General features: G+C 36.1%; 1 long non-coding RNA gene across 1 annotated transcript in view; it reads left to right on the top strand.

Annotated features, from left to right (window-relative positions):
* Window positions 1–7286, top strand: part of LOC123649208 — a 214827-nt gene extending 207541 nt beyond the window's left edge. The window contains exon 4 of the long non-coding RNA XR_006738913.1: window positions 7154–7286. This is a non-coding gene — a long non-coding RNA (uncharacterized LOC123649208). The remainder of the gene's footprint in view (window positions 1–7153) is intronic.
* The last annotated feature ends 926 nt before the right edge of the window (window positions 7287–8212 follow it).

Consider the following 8212-nt stretch of genomic DNA (forward strand, 5'->3'; position numbering starts at 1 on the left):
AGCTAGCCTAATAGGAGTGAAGTAGTATCACATTGTTTTGATTTTCCTTTTCCCAATAATGAATGATATTTATCATCTTTTAATGTACTTATTGGCCATTTGTATATCAACTTTGGAGAAATATTTATTAAAATCCTTTGCTCATTTGTGAATCAAGTTTTTCAGTTTTTTGTTGTTGAAATTTAGAGCTTTATATATTCTGGATATATATGAATTACAAATACTTTCTTCCATTCTGTGAGTGTCTTTTTACTCTTTTGATAGTATCTTTAAATATACAAAAGTTCTAATTTTTTATGAAGTCTACTTTTCTATTTTTTCTTTTGCTACCTGTGCATTTGGTATCATTCCAGCTTTTTTTTTTTTTTTTGATTAGTGGTAGTTGATTAATTTCATCTATTTACTTTTAATTTACTTGTGTCTCTGTATTTAGAATTTTTGTTTGTTTGTTTTTTGGTAAAAAGCATATAGTTGGACCTTGCTTTTTAATCCAATATTGCAATCTCTGACTTTTGATTGAAGTTTTTGGATAATTTACATTTAATGTGATTATTGATATGCTTGACTTTAAATCTATAATCTTGCTATTTGTTTTCTCTTGGTCCATCTGCTCTTTCTTTCTACTTTATTCTTTTTGTTTCTTTTTTAACATTAATTAGGTGTTTTTATGACTCCATTTAACCTCCTGTGTTGGCTTATTCGGTATATTTGTTTTTTTTTGTGTGTGTGTGTGTGTTTTATTTTTATGGTTGCTTTAGAATTTATAGAATATTTCTTAACTTTACCACAGTCTACTTTCAGGTAATATTATATGCCTTTACATAGAGGTTTAAAAAATATAGAAAATGTATATTTATTCACATGTTTACCATTTCAGTGCTTTTTATTCCTTTCTGTGGATCCAAATTTTAATCTCATACAATGTCCCATCTGCCTCAAAGACTTTAACATTTATTGTAAGCAGGAATACTGGCAATGAAGTAACTCAGCTTTAATTTTATCTGAAAAAAATCTTTATTTCACATTTGTTTTTGAAAGATACTTTTTCTGACTGTAGAATTTTAGTTTTATATTTTTCTTTCAACACTCTTGACTTAATGTTGCTTCACTATTTTCTGGCTTGCATTGTTTCTGAAGAAAATCTGCTGTCCTTCTGATTTTTTGCTCTGTATGTAGTGTGTCTTTTGTTTCTTCTGGCTTCCTTTAAATATTTCTCTTTCTCACTGGTTTTAAGCAATTTAATGATCTCTCTTTGTCATTAATTTTGTGCCTTGATGTATTTTTTTTTTATGTTTCTTATTCCTTTTCTTTTTCTGCCATTCATTGAGCTACTTGGATCTGTGGATTTATAGTTTTCATTAAATTTAGAAAATTTTCAGCCACTGTTTCTTCAAATATTTTTGTCTCTCATTTCTGCTTCTTTTTTGATACTCCAATTACATATACATGGGACTGCCTGAAGTTCTCCCACAGCTCACTGGTGCCCTGTTCATTTCTTTTCTGTCTTTCCCCCCATCTCATTTTGAATAATGTCTATTGCGGTCTTCATATTCTCTAATCACATCTTCTGCAATGTCTAATGTGATCCTATATTCAGTCAGTATTTTTATTTTTTAAATTTCATGCATGGTATTTTTGTTCTATAGATTTCAATTTGAATATTTTTAATATCTTTTGTGTCTGTCCTTAGCACATACATGCTTTCTTCTATCTTCTTGAATATATGAACTGTATTTATGATAGATATTTTAGTATCCTTTTTTTCTATTTCTACCATCTGTGTCATTTTTAAATTTGATCTATGCATTGATGTTTCTTCTCACTATATATTATATTTTCTTATGTTGAGTAATTTTTTATTGTATGGCAGATATTATGAATTTTACATTGTTGGGTGCTGGATTTTTCTGTATTCTTCTAAATTATTTTGAGTTACTTGGAAATTGTTTGATTATCTCAAATCCTTCATGTTAGCTGTGCTATGTGAGATGAGAGCAGGCTTTAATAAAATTCTAATTGCTCCCCACAACTGGGACAACACCCTTCTGCATACTCTAGTTAATGATCTGTGCAGTAAGAGGTTTTTCAACTCTGGATGCTGGAATTTTGAACTATTCCCAGATCTGCATGAATTCCAAGAATTGTTCTGTCTGCTCTTGTCTAGAAATTCTTTTCTCAGCCTTAGATAGTTTCCTCACAAACAGTCATGGATCAGAAATCAACCAAAGAGCTGAGGGAAACTATCTAAAGATGTCCAAGTCTCTCTTTCTGTGAAATTCTCTCCTATCCTGTAATCTTTCCTGCCTAATCTAGCCACCTTGCTATCCCTCAGTTCTAAACTCTATCTTCCCATCTCAGGAAGATTGAGATGCTCTGTTTGATATCCCCCTCTCTGCTCTCCAGCCTGGAAATGTGCTAGAAATCACAGGTCTCATCTCACTTGTTCCTCTTCTCTCAAGGATTACTATTCTTCACTGCCTTTGGTCCACTCTACGAAAGCTGCTCTTTCATATATTTTGTCCAGTTTTCAGCTATTGAGTGAAGGAGGATAAATCTGGTCCCTGTTACTCCAATCATAGCCAGAAGCTGAAATTTACAGACTGGAACTTTAGAAGCTCTCATTACAACAATAAAGAGAATTTTATTCTGTTGTGCCAATATGAACCCTAAAAATTTTAGTTTTGTCCATGCACTTTGTTTAATTCCTTTAAAGGAAAGTAGATGAGGATTTTCTCTTAGGAGCAAAGGCTCACTGCCTGGGCTCTGCATGCTTGGATACATGCTGGGTGTGGCTGTTTTATTTGGTTTAGTGGTCTGTAATGCATATTTATTGACCTTCAATTAAACCTTTAATTTTCAATCCTATTTTTCCTTCCTGCCACTTGCTATACCTGCTGATTCTTAGCTCAGAGGTGCTCCAGAGTTCTGTCAGATTAACTAACAAGCCTCTCCATAGCTTCTTCTAAGTATACTCGAGGCTTCAGAATCTCTGCCTGCTTTATCCACTTACCTGACAGACTGCTTTCTGACTTCCAAAGATGTGTTTCATTTATTCATTCACTCATTCATTCTCTTTCTTTCGGTGTTTATTTCTTCTCTTCCCGTCCCCTTTTCATTTGTGAGGGAGGGGTGTGCAACTTAGTGATGCAGACGGCAAAGCATATGCCCGGTCTACTACTATCTCTTGGATTTTAAAAATACACTTCCTTTAATTTATGTAACATGCTGATTTTTTTTTGGTCTTTAGGGAAGTTTACATTTATTACAGTTTACAAATTTTATTTTTACATTTCTTTACAGATTGGAATGTGTGCCTATTTCCATCTAAAATGATTTCACTCTTGTTTCCTGTGCCATACTTTTCACTTGAGATACAAGGCGTTTGTGCTGCTCTTTGATTAGCCACCCAGATATGTTGGAAATCCAACTTTTTTTAGCTTCCAATCCCAACACCCTCACCCCCTCCAGTAGCCAGCTGTTCTTAGTCTCATACTGAGAAAATATATCATCTGTGTAAATAAAGTCATGAGTTCTTCCCTCCTCTGGAGGGCAATTTCCAAACTTCTCAAGCATCAGTCCTCTCCAGAAACTCAAAGTGAAATCATTTACAGTTCTTGTGAGGCTCCAGCCTATCCAAGTTTCTAATGCAATCCCAGAGAAGGGAGAAGTTGTATTAACCAGATTTCTTTTTACAATGAAGATTTAAATTGTTTAGCTACCTCACACACTGATTCTATGTGAACTAGAATAAAAGGGTAAGGAAATATTATTCTGAGGGCCTGGCCCGTGTACATCATACCCAATGATGACTGCCCACATTCCATAAAGTGAGCCCCCGAAATGTGGACAATGACTGAAGTTAGGAAGCAAGTCGTGATTAAACACAAATCTCAGCAAATAGCTGTGTTATTGGAAGTATGTGATCGAAGCATATGTGTGTCTGTAAAGATTAAGCCACAGAAGGGATATTTTACATGTTTCACTGAATGACTTTTATGGTCAGTCCTAGAGCTAATTTATAATATGTTACCCTTTCTTTCTTAGTAGGCTTTGATTGCATTTACTTGGACATTTGATTACCTTATAAATTTTCCTTCTTTTACAAAAGATAAGATGGATCTGACTCATGGAAGAAGACAAGTATCTTGAGATTATAGCTGGAGGTCCAGCGTTTTGTAAAGTGCATGTATCTTATTGCACCCTCTGCTCTCCTGAACAGTGAGAAGATGACAGATCCAGGTTTATAGTTCTCTGGCCAGACTGCATAGCTATGAGAAGGGCAAGACCAGGACCCAAACCCTGAGGCTCATGTACCTTGTGTCAACCATGAGATAGTGGGGGAGGGGTGCTGACAGAAAAACGAGTGGCAACACTCAGATATGGCTCTCCTGTTCCTTTCTCAGTCCTCACATCTCTAATACCTTGGAGGATATAAAATTCTGTGACAGTATAAAGGTACTCAAAGGAAAAAAATTAAAGTGTACTTTACTTTTCCTGAGATAGCTTGTCACCCTGTTAGGATTCAGTCATGTAGATGAGTCTATATTTTTTCCCCCAAGGCTAATATTACCTCATGGAAGCTCATGTTGTCCAGGAATCCAAAAAAGCTCTTAGACATTTTGGAAATAGGACAACTTCCATGAGTTTCTGGGAGTAAGCATAGTAAAATGAAGAGGGCTTGATGTGGCAGATTGTATTTTCTAAAGAAGGCGTCCATAACACTAATATTCCACATGCTTTTCTTCAGTGTGGCCTTCCCTATCCTCCTGCTCCTTCTCTTGAATCTAGCTGGACTGGTAACCACATGAGCCAACAGAGTATGGCAGAAGTGATGCTCTGACTAGTCCTAAGTGGTGGTGCAGCTCTCCTTTGCTGGCTGGAGCACTCACTTTTAAGCATCAAGCTGCTGTGTGAGAAATGTGACTACATTGTCTTGGGCATGTTGTGAGAAATCACAGAACAAATGGAGAACCCACATACAGGTGGTATGGTAGACAACACCAGCTGAGAGCCCTGCTATCTGCAAGCTTCAAATGACAATGTGTTAGCATAGTCTTTTTAAAAATTGATGTACACATAATGGGGTATCTATATGCCAAAAAAAAAAAAAAATACAATTCGTACCTCACACAAACAGCCTAAGTATAGATCCCTGGGAAAAAATCAACTACACAAAATGGATCTAAATATAAAACTTAAAACTTTTATAAGAAGACACAATAGAAAATCTTTGTGATCTTGGGGTTAGACAATACTGTCTTAGATAAAACACAATTCAAAGAAGGAAAATGACCTACTGAACTTTAGAAAAAATAAAAATTATAGGGTTATGTTATTATAAACAGAAATTAAACATTTGTTAATCACAGAAAGAAATTCACATAAATGCTGGAATCAAAGCTGTTACAGTAGAAACCACAGTCTTATTTTTCAGTGCTTGGAGGGGCCAACTTCAGGGCAAAAAAGGTAAAGCACCTGATATTAGTTCAACTAAACTGCAAAGAGGATGGGGTCAGTCAGAAGGAACTAAAAATTACAGAGGGACTAAAAACTGTAGATTACTGTACAAGAAAGAGTTTGACTACAAAGAGGCATGAGCGAACATTATGGTGTGATGGAAATGTTGTATACCTTGATTGTGGTGGTGGCTGTGCAACTGTGTGCATTGTCAAAACTCATAGAACTGAACAATAAGAAAAGTTTTAGTTACATACATTAAACTTCAATAAACATGATTTGAAAAAATAATAGGAGTCGTATGTTCAAGTGAGACTTAAACCTTCGACTCTTGATCCACAGTGAGCTGTTCTTTCTACGTGCCTTATTTATATCCCAGTAATTATTTCTTTGTTTTATTCCTCTATATTTAAAAATTAGTTTTACTAGATTTTCAAAAATTTAAAAACTGAATAAATTTATTTATCCCACTGTGGTTCACAGGCTATGTCTGGGTGTCAAACCGACCTCTTTCTTTCCTCACAGGATTCTGATAAACTTGTATAATTATCTTTTTATGTGGGTGTTATATGAGAAATTTGCATCTATAGGAAAGGGCCCAGAGTAAGCTCAAAGCTAAAAACTGCTCATATTCTGGGAAATGTGAAGGTTGCAGATAATGAATGCATCACTCAGAGTTTTGGGAATGCTAGAAATTTGCTCCAATGACCTGGTGTTATTCTAGAATTCCATGAAAGCACAAGACCACATTTGGAAGCGGTGAGACAGCCTAGTTATGTAATGTCATCCTACCATTCTAACAATAATAATAATAATTGTAATGATAAAGAAAAGTAACTTTTCAAGTCTCAGTGTGTGGAAAAATATCCAATTTTGTGTAGGCTTGCACTCTGTGGTAATACCTAATGAACTAATATTTTAATGACGCCTCCCGGATAATAATTAGCCATCTGTGCTCCTTACCTGTCATCTGAAAAGTATTGTCACTGTTCAAAGCTTACCAGACATTGTTTTCTCCTTTTTTCCAGTAACTAAGATATTAATAGTCTTTATGTGGAAAGTGGTCCTTCCAACCATGCTAAAATTTTGCCCTTGTGTAGAATTTCCCTAAGTCTTATCAGATGAGCTTTGATTGCACAAGCAGGCTGAAGTATGGTTACTAAAGATATTGTCCAGTCTTTCATTTAAATACGTGCTGAAATAGCCTGTGAGTTCAACTGGAAGAATATAGCTAATTGCAGTGTCTTGGTAAATAGCTTGTATTTTTTTCCAAACAGCTTAGGATATAGATTCATCTTCTACCAGGTTCTTTTTATTTTTAAAGCAATGAAATCAAGGGAAAGGGGATATTGTGAGTTGACTTTGGCTCATCCCAACATTGGGTTTTACTGACCATCTTTTCAATGTAAATTCAGACTTTCTCAATGATTTTAATGTTAGCATTAGGGGAGCACCCTATGGGCTTATCTAAATGTCAGCTGTGATGAGGTTGTACTCTGTCCCAGGGGACCCACTAATGCTGAAATCAGGGATGCTGTACTGGAAATGATAGTACTTCTTTCTTCAGTGCGTAGAAGGGCCAACTAAATGACAAAAATGGAAACAGCTGGTATGAGCTAAGCTTCGAAGAGGATGGGGTCTAGGGAGCCAAAATTGTGGATGATTATAAAAATGGGTATTCTCCCCTTCCTTTCAGGTCTCCATGCCACTATGCTCCCCAGTGACTGCTTAACTGTAACAGAATGACCAGCAGATTGGGAACAAGGAGAATGGCTTATAAGTCCCAGTTTCACCACTAATTGGTCCTGTGACTTGTGTAAGTCATCAAACATTCCAAGTCCAGCCTCTGTGTGTGTGTGTGTGTGTGTGTGTGCGTGTGCATGCTTATACGGAAGTCTGAGAAAAAAGCTCTTACCATTTCTACATGTTATGGACTAAACTTTCATCCCCTCCCAATCCATATGTTGAAATCCTAACCCCCAATGTCAAAATATGTGTCTGTCCTGCCAAAAGTCAGCGCTGTTTGCACATTTCACATGGATAGGGCACCAAGTGACTTATGGACCTTTCGCCATAAAGATCCTCTGCCAATAGCAAAATATTTCTTTGCTAGCTAGGATGCAAACATATTTAGTGGGCTACATATTCCTGTCCATGTCCTCACTTCTAAATGGTCTCATACATTCATTGGCAGCAGACCACTGCTAAGACGAATAAGTCTCCTTATCATTTCAATCTATTATATACATTGGGGTTCTCAACAATGGTTGACTTATATCCAATTTAAAAGAAAAAAAAGACCTTATAAAGAAAATATACATCCCTACTAAAGATAACTCTAAGAAGTTGCTGTGTGGTAACAGAGGGAGGGGAGCATGTGTTCCGTGCACAGAATGCACATATTCTATCCATATGAGAGCCCTTAAAATATATGACCCTTTCTCAGACTCCTATGGCAGCAGAGACTAAATAACTTACTGATTGGGGCAGAGATTCTGGCTTAGCACTATTTTATCTTATTTTTTGGATAAGAATTTTTTCATGTGTACCTAGATCTTGTGAACATGTTTACATGAACACCAGCAACTTGTGCAGCTTGAGACCATGCATGGTGTCAAGGTCTCACTTCCTGTTCTGGCTCCTTCTGAGCCAGTAGCAAGTCCACTGACCCTCGAAGCCCCTGGTATTCCTCAGTAACACTCTTCTGAATGATAAATAGCTGAATATTCTATTCAGTGACATATGCTTGCCTTGA

The sequence above is a fragment of the Lemur catta genome, chromosome 13 (genome assembly GCF_020740605.2).
Source record: "Lemur catta isolate mLemCat1 chromosome 13, mLemCat1.pri, whole genome shotgun sequence".
In the NCBI taxonomy this organism is placed as follows: domain Eukaryota; kingdom Metazoa; phylum Chordata; class Mammalia; order Primates; family Lemuridae; genus Lemur; species Lemur catta.